Genomic DNA, 14,974 nt, shown 5'->3' on the forward strand with positions numbered 1-14,974 from the left:
TTGATGAGCCAGGTTCTGTGATTGGTCATCATCAGGCAAAACATGGTTAGAAATAAACCAAGGCCTGTGATTGGACATTATTAGATAGAGCATAGGCTAAGGGTGAACAAGGGTCTATGATTGGCCAATGTCAGGTGTGTGTAATAATTGTGAGTTATCATCTAACTAATTCCATTAAATCTTTTTTATTTGAGCTTTTGAAATAAGCTGTATATTTTTTACTTGGCAGTTTTTTTCCCTATGCATTAGTTTTAACACAAAAAAAATCAGGTATTAAATTGGCCACTAGAATCTAGCTTCTTGATCTCAAATTATTACATTACCTGAACTTCAGATCTGATCATTTCATTTTAGTTTTTGAATTATCAGAGCAACAGGACAAGAAGCTTTTGGCCCTGTTTAATCAAATTCATATGCTACTCAATCCATGTACTCAAGTGAACAGTTATAAATAAATCATGCAAATCCAATTTGTGCTTTGCACTGCTCAAAGACCGTAGTGGAGTAGACTGTAAGAAAGTCCTGGTAAATAGACATCCAAACAGGTCTTATTGGTGATGGCTGCATTCTAATTCATTAGGGCAACCCAACTTCATCTGTGGAGACAAGACATCAATTTATTAATTCTGAATTTGTGGCAATAATTAACTGAGCGAATATAATCTGTAATTATAATATTACTCAATTAGCCTAGGGATTATACAACATAAAGCACTGGCACAGGAATCTCCTGGAGGCTGGAAAATAATCACTTCAGAGAAGATAGGTTATCTAATGCTCATTTGTAAGATATTGTTGTTTAAAAGTGGGCTGCATTAGGGATTATTCAGGAATTCTGGAATAATGTGAATACAGCAGATATTAAGTCAAATGAGAACTAGTCTTTGATGCATAAAACCCATACACAATTTAACTTCCAACTGATAATCTGAATAAGATCCTCTTGGATTCTCCTGGACTTCCTCACCTGAAGGTTTGCTGTGTGAATAAAGACTTTTATATTTCCAGTTCCAGCTTCCATGTTGGTCAAGTTTGGTCAGTTCCAAAAGCCTGATGACTGAAATTAGCACAAACATCAAACAAGCTATTAATTATAGTTTTTAGTTGTTTGAGAACACATTTATGCCTTCTGAGGCACAGAAGAAAAGTGTAACTGCTGGAGTCGCTATCTCACATCTCTGAAAAGGAGCATTGCTGCAAGAAAGTAGCATCCTTCATCAAGGACCCTGACCATCCAGGCCATACTCCCTTCTCGCTGCTGCTTTTGGGAAGGAGGTAGAGTGGCTTTAGGTCCCACACCACCAGAATCAACAGTTATTACCTATCAACCATCAGTCTCCTGAACCAGCGTGGACAGCTTCACTCATCTCAACTCTGAACTAATTCCACAACCTATGGACTCACTTTCAAGGAATCTACAACTCGTTCTCATTATTATTTATTTACTTATTTATTATTATTTTAAAAATTATTATTATTATTTATCAGCTCAAGCTGGTAAAACCTGAGGTGCAGGCATAGCCAAGAATGCTCATTTCTCAATTGCTAGCAACTTTTAGACTGCTCTAGTGGTGTTTAGAATTATGGATTTCTGAAGATTTACATAGATATTGCTGAGTAGCACTAATTGTTTAATGCTATTATGTAGTGACTTTGGGATAACTATTATTATTGGGACAATGTACACCCTGTTCATGTTCCAAAGTTTTTCAATTTTGTCTTTTAATTCCGCTTATTTCAAGTATTTTTCACTTATTAGGAAACACAAAGCACACTGCAGATGCTGTGGTCAAATCAACAGGTACAAACAAGCTGGATGAACTCAGCAGGTCGGGCAGCATCCGTTGAAATGAGCAGTCAACGTTTCGGGCTGAGAACCTTCATCAAGACTTGCAGTCAACGGATGCTGTCCGGCCTGCTGAGTTCATCCAGCTTGTTTGTATGTGTTGATTTTTCACTTATTGATTTCTGTAAGTTATGTATGTTTGGAATGGCGATATCTATTAAGTTAGTTGTTCTTCCTTGTTCTGTATTATTATATCTGGATTGTCCTATCTGTAATAATGAATTGGTCATAATATATAGTTTGTAGGGCTCTGACTCTAAAACTGGATCAGGCTTGTATTTATAGTAAGGCACGATTTAGTTTATGAGTTTGTATTTTAAAGCAAGATTTTGGTGAATGATGTTTGCCACTTAAATGTGTAAGTAATCAGATTGTGTTAAACTGCTACAGGATCATGTAATGTGTTGGATTGTTTCAGATTTTCCTTGGCATTTCATCTATGTTGGTCTTTTGTTATGTATTTCTTTGATAATTTTCTGTGATAACCACCTGACCCTGTATCGCCACAAGGAACTCCTCTGTTTCTGGGAAGAGGTCTCTAACTCTGAGCCAGGCGTTCGACGCTTCTTTGTCGACATCTAGTCTATTCAGATCATGGGGATGTCTTCCATGGAAGGTCATGCTCTTCCATTAGTTAACTCTTTCTTCAATGGTGATAATTTCTTAGTTTTTCTGGGCCGTGCTCTCATTTAAGTTTATTGGTGTATACTTCTTATTAGAATTGCATATGCTTGCAAGGAGCGCTGATTCCTTTTTTTTTTGATGAAAATATATCCTCGGAAATTTTATCTGGCTGTTGTGTAGATTTTTAATGTCTGCTATTGCTCTTCCCCCTTCTGTCCTAGGTAGTGTTAATCTAATCACATTTGAGTGTGTATAATGTTATCTAAAAGTTGTAATTTCAGTTCTTATTTTTCTTTGTAAATTTTCCAGATTCGTTTCAGACCAGGAATACATTAATATTGATATAGTGAAACTGTTAGTTGCCTTTGTTATATTTTTACTGTTGAACTCAACTCATCATGCAGCATTCACACAGATCAGATTACTCAGTTGGTTGGGCCAGAGGCTGTCTTCCCCTAGATAAGCACGTGCTGGCTGAACCTAAGGATACAATTGTGGGGGTATCGTTCGGGATTGGTTCCATTGGATGCTGTGTGATTGTCCTAAGCATTGAACCAGTGGATTGTGTGTTTAAGTCTATGCTGGTATGAATGCTGCCAGGGTAGAGTGGTGGTGTGCCTCCATGGGGTTACTGGTAACTAAAGCGTGTGTGTTGAGTGGGGCAGATATTTATACCCCGGATGAATTGTTAATTAGATTTTTGAGTACTGTTAAAGCTGTTGGCAAAATTGAGACTGAGACTGTGCATACAACAACTTTTGCCCAGGTGTTTCACCAGTCACAGCTTTATGGGAGAGTGGCAAAGGGAAGCCACCATTGGGGGAAAAAAAACTCATGAAATCTCAGCTAGAGTTTGCTAGAAGACATGTAGGAGACTCTGAAGTCAGCTGGAAGAAGGTTCTATGGTCTGATGAAACCAAAATTGAGCTTTTTGACCATCAGACTAAACGCAATGTGTGGTATAAGCCAAACATAGCACATCATCAAAAACACACCATCCCTACCATGAAGCATGGTGGTGGCTACAACATGCTTTGGGGATGTTTCATTACAGGAGGTCCTGGAAGGCTTGTGAAGGTAGAGGGTAAAATGAATGCAGTAAAATACAGGCAAATCCTGGAGGAAAAGCTGAATCTGAAGAAAACTGTGACTTGGGAGAAGATTTGCTTTCCAGCAAGACAATGACTCCAAATAAAAAGCTAAAGCTACAAAGGAACGGCTTAAAAACAACAAAGCTAATGTCCTGGAGTGGCCAAGTCGGAGTCCAAACATCTATCCAAATGAGAGTTTGTGGCTGGACTTGAAAAGGGCTGTTCACTCACGAACACCATGCAATCTGAGAGAGCTTGAGCAGGTTTAGAATGGAGAAAAAAACTGCAGTGTCCAGATATGCAAAGCTGATGGAGATCTATCCACACAGACTCAAGGCTGTCATTGCTGCCAAAGGTGCATCTATTGAATACTGACTTGAACGGGGTGAATACTTTTGCAATCAATTATTTTGTGGTTTTTATATTATAACTGATTTAAAACATTTGGAGAGATCTGTTTTCATTTTGACTCAAACGAGTCTTTTTCTGTTGATCACTGTCAAAATAAGCCAAATTTATTCCACTGTGATTCAAACATGAAAACTTCCAAGGGGGGGTGAATACTTTTTATAGGCATTGTATATTAAGAACTTCTATTAACCATACACGTGGGACAGAGTGAAATGCCGTTTGGTCATCAATATAGCTACATGAAAGATTTCTGCTTTTCCGCCGGGCTTGATTTAGAAGTACCGAATCTATTATCATTTGTTCTTTACATCCTTTCATACCCCGATGCACCCTTTCTGCTCTTCTGTAAGTATATTGTGGTTATTTAAGTGAGTGGTGATTAGTTGTGAGATGGATGATGTTACAATTTTATATATAGTTTGTAAACAAGTCATAGCATGATATTTTGATGGATCATTTGTGATTTCCCCTTTTGATAAGAGGTATGTTTTAACTTCTGTCAAAAATTCAGGCACTTTTACAGGATTTTTAAGAAAATTGTTAATATGCATTAGTAGGTATGGATGAAGGTAAGTGAATTTTTATATCAATAAATATTTTTATTATTATTAGTTTTATTATTTGCACAGTTTGTCTTCTGTTGCACATTGGTTGTTTGCCTTCATTAGTTTGTAGTTTTCAATTGATTCTATTGTATTCCTTTGTCTACTATGAATGCCTGAAAGAAAATTAGTCTCAGGGAGATTTACAGTATACGTACTTCGATAATACATTTGCTTTGAACTTTGATCAATGAGCCAGGTTCAATCCTGACTTCTGGAATGGTCTTTGAAGATATTTACATGATCTCTCCATTTCCTCCCACATCCCAAACAGTGTGTACATTGGTAAACTACTCAGTCATAGTAACTTAGATTATAAGACCATAAGATACAGAAGCAGAAGTAGGCCATTCAGCCCATTGAATCTGCTCTGCCTTTCAATCATGGGCTGATCCAATTCTTCCAGTCATTTCCATTCCCCTGCCTTCTCCCCATACCTTTTGATACCCTGGCTAATCAAGAACCTATCTATCTCTGCCTTAAATACACCTGATGACTTGGCCTCCACAGCTGCTCGTGGCAACAAATTCCACAGATTTACCACCCTCTGACTGAAGTAATTTCTCTGCATCTCAGTTCTAAATGGACATCCGTCAATCCTGAAGACGTGCCCTCTTGTCTTAGACTCCCCTACCATGGGAAATAGCTTTGCCATATCTAATCTGTTCAGGCCTTTTAACATTCAGAATGTTTCTATGAGATCCCCCCTCATTCTCCTGAACTCCCAGGAATACAGCCCAAGAGCTGCCCAGACCTTCCTCATATGGTAACCCTTTCATTCCTGGAATCATTCTCGTGAACCTTCTCTGAAGCCTCTCCAATGTCAGTATATCCTTTCTAAAATGAGGAGCCCAAAACTGCACACAGTTTTAAGTTCTCCTTCTCAAACTTACCCTGAGTGTATGGCTGAGTGGACTAATCTGGGAAAACTTGAGGGGAATGTTGGCAGATTAAAATGGAATTAGAGTGGCATATGTTTTAGCGGGTACTTGATAGTCGACAAGAACTCGATGTGCCTAGGGTTCTATTTATGAGCTGTATGACCTATGTCTCTAATATTGTTCATGTTCTTTTGAAACAAGCTCCCTTATTACTATGACTTTCTTCTGGTGAACACTCAATGAACTGTAAGTACAAATGTTCTTCAGATACAAAGAAAATTATTTATGAGTCTCATTAGGACAATGTACTTATGCCTGATGATAAAGGAAGTCACCAAATAACTACCTGGTTAATGGCAGGATTCTTAGCCGTATGAGTCCATAGATACCTCAAAGCTGCCAAGTAAGTTGATAGGGCAGCTAAGACATATACAGTATGGTGTGTTGGACCTCATTGGTTGGGAGATTGAGCTTAAGAGCCATGAGGTAATGTGGTAGCTCTATAACTCTGTTAGATCACACTTGGAATTTTGTTTATTATTATAGGAATTATGTGAAACCTTTAGAGAGGATGCAGAGGAATTTTACCAAGATGTTGCCTGGATTAGAGCGTATATCTTTTAAAGAATGGTTGTGCAAACCAGGACTTTTCTCTTTGGAGCAAAGGAGGATGAAAGATGACCTGACAGAGGTGTATAAGATTATGAGAGCATAGATAGAATGGACAGCCAGTGTCTTTTTCCCAGGGTGGCAGTAGCCAATATCAGAAAACATCAGTTTAAGCTGACTGAAGGAAATTTTATGGGAGATGTCAGAGGTCATTCTTTTTAAAACAGAGAGATTGGTGGATACCTGGATATTGGTCAGTTATTTACAAATTCTGAAGTATTATTGGCCTTCAACATGGAGATTCTATTGGCTATTAGTAACTGTATTTTTGTAGTGTGATTGGGGATTGATTATGCAAATAAGGAATTTGTGTATACACATGATCTGGGTGGTGAGTGTCCCTGATGATCAATGCTGCTTTCTTGTGACAGAGCTTCCTGCAGATATGCTCAATGGTGGGCGGGCTTTACCTGTGATGGGCTGGGCCATATCCATTACTTTTTGTAGGCTTTTCCATTCAAATGGACTGGTGTTTTCATACCAGGCCACAATACATCCAGTCACTATACTGTCCCTTACACTTCTATAGATGTTTGTCAAAGTTTTAGATGGCATGCCGAATCTTTACAAACTTCTAAGAAAGTAGAGGTACTGCTGTGCTTTTCTCATAATTGCACACATGCTAGACCCAGGACAGATCCTCTGAAATGTTAACACCAAGAAACGTAAAGTTGCTGACCCTCTCCACCTCTGATCCCCTGATGAGGACTGGCTGATGGACCTCTAGTTTCCTCCTCCTGAAGTCAATAATCATCTCCTTGGTCTTGCCGACATTGAGTGAGAGGGTATTGTTGTGGCATCACTTGCTCACTCGGCCAGATTTTCTGTCTCCCTCCTGTATGTTGATTCGTCACCACATTCGATTCAACCAATGACAGTAGTGTCATCAGCAAACTTAAATATGACATCGGAGCTGTACTTAGACTCACATTTTTAAGAATAAAGCGTGTAGAGCAAGGGGCTAATTGGCGCCTATCCAAGTTGCTTCTCAAGCAGGAGTTGATATGTTCTATCACTATCTTCTCAAAGCACCTTCATTACAGTGGATGGAAGTGCTCCTGGACAATACGCATTGAGGCAGGCTATCACATTCTTCTTAGGCAATGTCAGCTGCTGAAATGAGAGGTTAAAGTTATCTGTGAATGCTCCAGCCAGTTGATCATCACAGGTCTTTAGTATTTGATCAGCTGCCCCATCCGGGCAGAAAAATGCTTTCTGTGAGTTTACCTCCTGGAAGGATGCTCTCACATCGGCCTTTGAGACTGAAATCACAGGGTCATTGGGGGCTGTGGGAGTTCATGGAGGTGCTTCCACATTTTGATGGTCAAAGTGAGCATAAAAAGCATTGAACTCATCTGACAGCGAAGCCTTGTTGTCACCTATGTCACTCGGTTTCACTTTCACTTTCAAGCCCTGTCACAGCTATCGAGCATTCTTCAGTGATTAAAGTTTGCTCTGGAATTGGCGTTTCATGCGTGAGATGGCTTTCTGGAGGTCGTACCTAGACTTCACGTATTCTACTTTGTCGCCGGACCAGAATGCCATTCATCTAACTCTCAGCAGGTTACGGGATTCATTGTTCATCCAGGGCTTCTGGTTGGGGAAGACTGAAAGATTTTTGGGGACATGCTCATCTACGACTGTTTTTCTAAAGTCCATGACAACCATGGTGCATTTATTCATATCCACTGTGTCCTTGAACAAAACCCAGTCCACCGACTTGAAGCAATCTCATAGCTGCCCCTCTGCGTCCAGTGACCACATCTTTGTTGTCCTTGCCTTCTGACCCTTGCTCTTCAGCCTCTGCCTATACGCAGGAGGACAGCCAAGTGATCCGTTTTCCTGAAATGCCGTTTTGGCATGGAAGGGTAGGCATTCCTAATCGTGTGTTGAGTGTGTTGGGACCCCCCTGGTGCTGCAGGTAATATGTTGATGATAATTGGGAAGAGATTTCTTTAAGGAAGACTGACTGAAGTCCCCAACAATGATTTGTTTCTTGTCTGCTGATGATGGCACTCAATACTTCGAGTGCCTGTTTAACATTTGCCTTTGGCAGTTTGTAAACAGCAGTCAGGATCATGGAATAGAACTCTCTTGATAAGCAGAGCAGTCAGCACTTAATCATCAGGTGTTCCAGGTTGGGGGAACAAGAGAATGACAAGATCATTACATCAGAGCAGCACAATGTGTTTTTCATAAAACATAGCCCCTCCTCCACCTTTTGCCTTTTCTTAATCAGCAGACAGTCTGTACTCTGTATCAAGAAGATCTTGAGTCTTACCAAGTATCTGGCTTCTCCAGATGTCTCTATGAAGCAGAGAACCCAGCAATCCTTCATTTCCCTCTGATTCAGCAATCTTGCCTCAATATTGTTCTGCAGAAACTGTACTGTATATTTACTAACAAGATACTGGATCAAGGAAGTTTCATGCCTTGACATTTTAGTCTGGCTTGGTGTCCTTCCTTCCTCCCTCTCCACAGCCATGGAGATGTATTTTAGTCCACTTAAAAGTGCTGTACCTTTCAGAATGTCTGCGTTAAGAGAACAGGAGAGAAGGAAAATTATCCACATTCAGAGGAGGGAGGACAAAAAAATCCACAATAAAATGCCAGATCAAGAATGTGATTGAACAAAAAAAAAATCCGACCAGTTTAAAGTAATCAGCATGGTATATAACACTAATACCACTGGAGGTCCCTACAGTTCTATCAGAACAGTAAACAATATTGCCATTTGGAGATCTCTCCTGCCATTATGGAAGGCATGGTGTGTCTGGATGCCATAAAGTGCAACGTAAACAGCTGCCCCTATAGTCTAATAAATGTATGCTGGAAGGTCCCAGGGCATTGCACCACAAACATAGTCAGAAAGGTGTAATTTCTGATTTTGATGAAGGGCTACTTTATGCTGAAGGACTTTGACCACCTTTTGTTACTTACAGATTTGATCACTGTACTTTTTTTCTCTTCATTCTCCCCAAAGTCAAGAAGTTGCAATAACAGTGAAGAAGAAATACAGGAGGCATTCTCAAGGTGGAGGGGAAACATCTCGTATTACATCTGGGTAGCTCCAACCTGATGGCTTGAACATCAATTCCTCTAACTTACAGTAATTTATCTCCCTCCCCCCCTTTTTATAATTCTCCATTTTGGCTCCCCTCTTGCCCCTTCTCTTCTCCTCACCTGTCCAACACCTCCCTTTGGGGCTCCTCCTTTCCTTTCTCCTTTGGTCCTCTCCAATCAGATTCCTCCTTATTCAGCTCTTCACTTTCTCATTCTATCAACTAAAGCTTCTCACTTAATTCTCATTTTCAATGTGCCAACTTCCTGCTTACCTGGTCTCACCAATCACCTGCCAGCCTGTACTCCTTTCCCTCCCCCTTCTTTCTTATTCTGGAGTCTTCCTTTCCTGACCTGACGAAGGCTCTCAGACTGACGTGTCATCTGCTTCTTCACCTCCATAGATGCTGCCTGATCTGTTGACTTCCTCCAGCATTTTGTATGTGTTACTCTGGATTTTCAGCAACTGCAGATTCTCTTCTGCTTAAAATAAAGGTGGTGTTTATGTTGGTGAAGTTCTGATGAAGCATGAAATGTTAGAAGACATATGACCATAAGACATAGGAGCAGAATTAGGCCATTTTGTCCATCGAGTCTGCTCCACCGTTTAATCATGGCTGCTCCCTTTTTGTTCCCTCTTTGTGGTGTCTGAGAGTACAAATACACTACCACAGGCTCCCCAACATCTAATCTTCCAAATATGTGCTCAATGAGCTCCAGTAAGCTAGTGAAACATAATTTTCCTTTAATGTTGACTCTACTGAAGGATCAAGGATCTACAATTAACTTTATTCACCATATACACTCAGTAGCCATTTTATTAGGTATATCTGCTTGTTAATACAAATATCTAATCAACCAATCATGTGGCAGCAACTCAATGCATAAAAACATGCAGATATGGTTAAGAGTTTCAGTTGTTTTTCAGACTAAACATCAGAATAGAAAATCAAATATAATCTAAGTGACTTTGACCACTGAATGCTTGTTGGTGCCAGATGGGGTGGTTTGAGTATCTCAGAAACTGTTGAGCTTCTGAGACTTTCACACAGTAGGTTACAGAGAATGGTGTAAGAGACAAAAACACCCAGTGAGTGGCAGTTCAGAGGATGAAAATGCCTCGTTCATGAGAGAGTTCAGTGGAGAAGAGCCAGACTGGTTTAAGCTGACAAGGAGGTGACAGTAACCCAAATAAATATGCGTTACAACAGTGGTGCACAGGAGAGAATTCCTGAAAGCATAACACATTGAGCCTTGAAGTGAATGGCCTTCGGCAGCTAAAAGCCATAAACATATTCTGAATGGCCACTTTATTAGGTACAAGAGGTACCTAATTTACATATATTAGGAACTTGATGTGGTGTGTTGGTCCGGGTGCAACATCCAACAAAAAAAAACAACTTTAATTAATTATAAAGAACAAATAATTATATAAAAATTAAAAACAAATACTGTTGGGCTTAAATGAGTTTAGAATATAGGAATAAAATGTGTATAAATAACAATGACCACCATGTATTCACAATGGAAACATCTGTAACACGTTGTAAGGTTTCACTGCTAATGTAATGGCCTCTCTGTAATGTTTCACTGCTAAGGCAATGGTTTCTCTGTAGCAGCAATGTTTGGATTATGACTGGAGATAACGGGGCTTTGGAATGTGTGCTATTCAATGAGAGGTATGTTGTTCTTTCTTGTGGGTCAGGGAGAAGGGATTTTGCAGTCTCTTATTGGCAGGAGAGGAAGAGAGAGGAGGTGAGGGGTGAAAGTTTGGTAGACCGCCAGATGGAGTGGACTAGGAGCAAAGGTCTGAAAGTGAACGACGCTTGGAGGAGGTCGATGGGGGATCGAATGGACGAATCTCTGAGCTCCAATGTGCACATTAGACTCTTTCATTAAAATGGGTCCTTTTTATTTTCTTTACTAACCCTATAGTCGGATTAAGATTTATAAAGTTGTCGTATAATTGGTGTACCGTGTGATATTTTGCGGTTCAGATTTGTAATCGGGCAACACATCACACAACAACCACACAAATGAGATTTCTCAGTTTGGTTGGGCCAGAGGCTGTCTTCCTCTAGACAAACACCTGCTGGCCGAGCCTGAGGGTTACAATTGTGTGGTGTTGTTCGTGATTAATTCCATTGGATGCTGTGTGATTGCCCTGATCATTGAACCGGTAGGTTGTGTGTTTAAGTCTGTGCTGGTATGGATGCTGCTGGGGTGGAGTGGTGGTGTGCCTCTGTGAGGTTACTGGTAATTAATGCATGTGTGTTGAGTGGGGTGGATATTCGTACCCCAGACGAATTGTTAATTCAATTTTTGAGTACTGTTGAAGTTGTTGGCAAAGTTGAGGTTGTAGCGTGGAGGTTTGATAAAATGGCAGGCTCAGACCTTGTTTTAGTTCAGACTAGCGCTGATGTAACAGCGGTGGAACTGCCCGCTTCTATCGGTGCCTCTGGTGAGGCAGGACCATGGCCTGTCCATACCGTCAGGGAGGAGGAGAAGGTAGCAGAGTGGGCTGAGTCAGAAGTCAAACTTCCCGTAACTGCGGGCGGAGTTCAAAGACAGGGTTCTATCATTTCTGAGGAGTGAGGGGACGGAGTGGTCAGATTTGAAATATCTGATTAGTCCTTGTCCCCCAGTGAAGTGTGAGAGTTCTGATTTACCATCAGCCCTTACCTCTCTGGTGAATAAGTGGCCCAGTGCACAGGCAGAGCATCCCCGCCGGAAGCTAAGAATATTCTCCAGAATAACACCCACCCCTGAGGGGGAAGAAGAGTATGAGACTTGGGGGGAGCAGACCTCTCAGTTGTTAGATGAGTGGCAGTGCTCTGATGATGTAAGGCAACAGAGATTGGTTGAAAGTTTGAGTGGGTGGGCTGCTGATGCGGTGAGAGCTGTGAAAACATGCCAACCCTTATTGCCGATTATCTGGGCACAGGGAGCCCACTGGACCTCATGGCGGGATTTCAGAACCTGCATCAGGAGAAGGGGGAGAAGCTTTTGGCTACATTTTTCGGCTAGAGAAGCAGCGAACTTGTTTGTGGCGCCGGTGGGGGTGGGGTGGGGGGGGGGGGGGTGGGAGTCATTCAGGCAGCTGAGGTGCGTAAGTTAAAGATGGACCAGATAGCCAAGGGCACCTAGTCCTGGGACCTGATCACTTGGGGTCCCCAACAGACTCATAAGCCAAGCCCATCTCCCTCCTTTGTTGAACCGATCAGAGAGGTATGGGAGGAGGATAATGTGTCAGAGGTGTGGGAGGGCTGCGTCAGCAGGATACAGTCCTCGGTAGTAGCCCCTTGTGGTGAAGAGACCGGGGCCAGTCCAGCCCAGGGGATGGTAAAGGAGATTGTGACAGAGCTGAGAACTGAGGTGTCCCGGTGTTAACAGCGGATGTGGACTCCCCGTATGATAGGACTGGTAGAGAGGGGGACTGCCTTAGGGGATGGACAATGCAGAGGGCTGTGGATGGCCGGGGTTCCCCAGGAAAGGGGCTGTGGCCGGTATCGTCTGCTATAACTGTGGTGAAGAGGGACACTTCCAGCGGGAATGTGAGCAGTGGAAAGCCCCTCGGAGAGTGAGCACCCGGGTATCTAAGCAGGGAGAGGTGTTGGGAAACATGAGGGAGTGGCCTGGTGTCTCTGGGGAAACACCTTCCCAGCAATATATCAAGGAACCCCAGAAAGCAAAAGACCCTATTCCTGAAGGCTTAGTGGGACCATGCCCCAAATTTCCTGGAGTGCCTGAAGGTGAGGCCCTCTTTGTGGATGCTCTGGAAGTCCACGAGTGGGAATTGGGATTTCCTGCTGGGTTACTGGTGAGGCCCTGGCTGCAGGAGCCCTCCGTTGTACAGGCGAGCAGGATGGCAGTGATTATCAGGAACACTACGAAGAGGGGAGATCTCCTTCAAGCGGCGAATACCCCTGGTGCATCTGTTCCTGGTGACGGTAAATTCTAGTGTCCCTGTAAGACATGCCAAGGAGAAACTTTTGGGAAAAGGGAAAAGTTGACAGCTGAGTCATTCAATTGGGGCCTCCCCAGTGCCCGCATGTTAGAAGAGGAGGTTGGTAGAGAAGATGTTGAAGCTGGAAGGTATCTTTTCCACTGATGTGTGTTGTTCCAAGAGCACTCGTCACACTATTCGGGTGACCGAGGACACCCCACTTAGAGAGAGGTCGCGGAGACTGGTCCCTGGAGACTGGAAGATGTTCAGCAGCATTTGTGTGAGTTAAAGGAAGCTGAGACCACACAGAGTCCCAAAGCCCCTATGTGTCCCCAAGAGTAGCGGCAAGAAAGAAGAACGGGAAGGTATGAATGCATGTGGATTATAAAACACTGAACAGGCACACCGTCCCCGACCAGTATACAGTCCTGAGGATTGTAGATGTGCTGGCCTGTCTGACTGATGTGAAGATTTGAGTGAGGATGACAAAGAGAAGATGGCATTTATATGTCTCCTGGGATTCTTCCAGTTCAAAAGGATGCCTCAAGGCATATCGGGAGCCCCTGCAACCTTCCAGTGAGTCATGGAGAAGACGGTGGGGGATATGAGCTTGCTTGAGGTATTGGTGCAAGCATTGGTGTATCTGGATGACCTCATAGTGTTTGGGAACATGAAGCGAGGCTACTGAAGGTGCTCAGCCCCCTGAATGCTGAAGGGTTAAACCTCTCCCAGACAAATGCCAGTTCTGCAAAATGTCTGTTAACTGTGTTGGGCACATAGTCTCATAGGATGGACTAGCTACAGATCCGGCTAAGATAGAGACTTTGACTTGGCCAAGACCCAAGACTGTGAGCGATCTGCACTCTTTCCTCAGTTTCTGTGGTTACTATTGGAGGCTCATGAAGGGCTACGCAAAAGTGAGTCACCCATTGAATCAGCTTCTGTGCGGTTACCCTCCCTTGGGGAAGAAAGGGAGGAGGAATAAAGGACAGGAGGGTGGAGAGTATCTTAGCCTGTCAGAGCCCTTTGGACCGAGGTGGGATGTAAAATGTGAGGAGGCCTTTCAGTCGCTGAAGGAGCTGCTGACCCAGGTGCCGGTGCTGGTATAGGTACTGCACACGGACGCCAGCCAAGAGGGCTTGGAGGTGTCCTGTGTCAGGATCAGGGTACCGAGTTGAGACTCGTTGTGTTTGTCGGCCAGAGCCTGTTGCCCTCCGAGGAAAACTCCCACACACAAGTTGGAATTTCTGGCATCGAAATGGGTGGTAGTGGTTAAGCTGAATGACTACCTCTGCGGTTCAAATTTGAGACGAGGATGAACAACAACCCCTTAACTTGTATCCTGACTTCGGCGAAACTGGATGCCACAGGCCATCGGTGGTTGGTAGCGTGGACTGCCTATGATTTCAGTCTGAAGTACTGGCCGGGAAGCAGGAAAATTGATGTTAATGCTTTGTTCCGACAGGTGCATGAGCGACTGGACAGGGACGAGGAGTGGGAGAGAGTTCCTGCCCCAGGAGTGAAGACCATGTGTCAGTTTGCCATCACCTTGAATGCAGAGGAAAAGGAGGGGCAGGATCAAACAGTGGATCAAACGGGGGCTTCTGATGGTGCCATTCCACAAGTTTATTGTAACCTGACTGCTCTGAAGACAAATCAGCTGCCAGAATTGAGTTCTGGGGAAGTGGCTGATGCTCAGCAAAATGATCCGGGCATCAGTATCATTTGGTCAGCGGTAGAAAAGAGAGACGTGGCTCAGGTGGAGAAGACAAAATACAAGTCGGTGCCTCCATTACTGAGAGAATGGCCTTGGCTGGAGTTGCGGAACCTGATCTTACACCGGG

General features: G+C 42.9%; 1 long non-coding RNA gene across 1 annotated transcript in view; it reads right to left on the minus strand.

Moving 5' to 3' along the window:
* Positions 1 to 245: 245 nt before the first annotated feature.
* LOC140735179 (uncharacterized) overlaps positions 246 to 14,974 on the minus strand; it is a 78,610-nt gene continuing 63,881 nt past the window's right edge. The window contains exons 2-3 of the long non-coding RNA XR_012100711.1: positions 968 to 1,057; positions 246 to 596 (exon numbers count right to left, since the gene is read on the minus strand). This is a non-coding gene — a long non-coding RNA (uncharacterized lncRNA). The remainder of the gene's footprint in view (positions 597 to 967; positions 1,058 to 14,974) is intronic.

Source organism: Hemitrygon akajei, chromosome 11 (assembly GCF_048418815.1).
Source record: "Hemitrygon akajei chromosome 11, sHemAka1.3, whole genome shotgun sequence".
In the NCBI taxonomy this organism is placed as follows: domain Eukaryota; kingdom Metazoa; phylum Chordata; class Chondrichthyes; order Myliobatiformes; family Dasyatidae; genus Hemitrygon; species Hemitrygon akajei.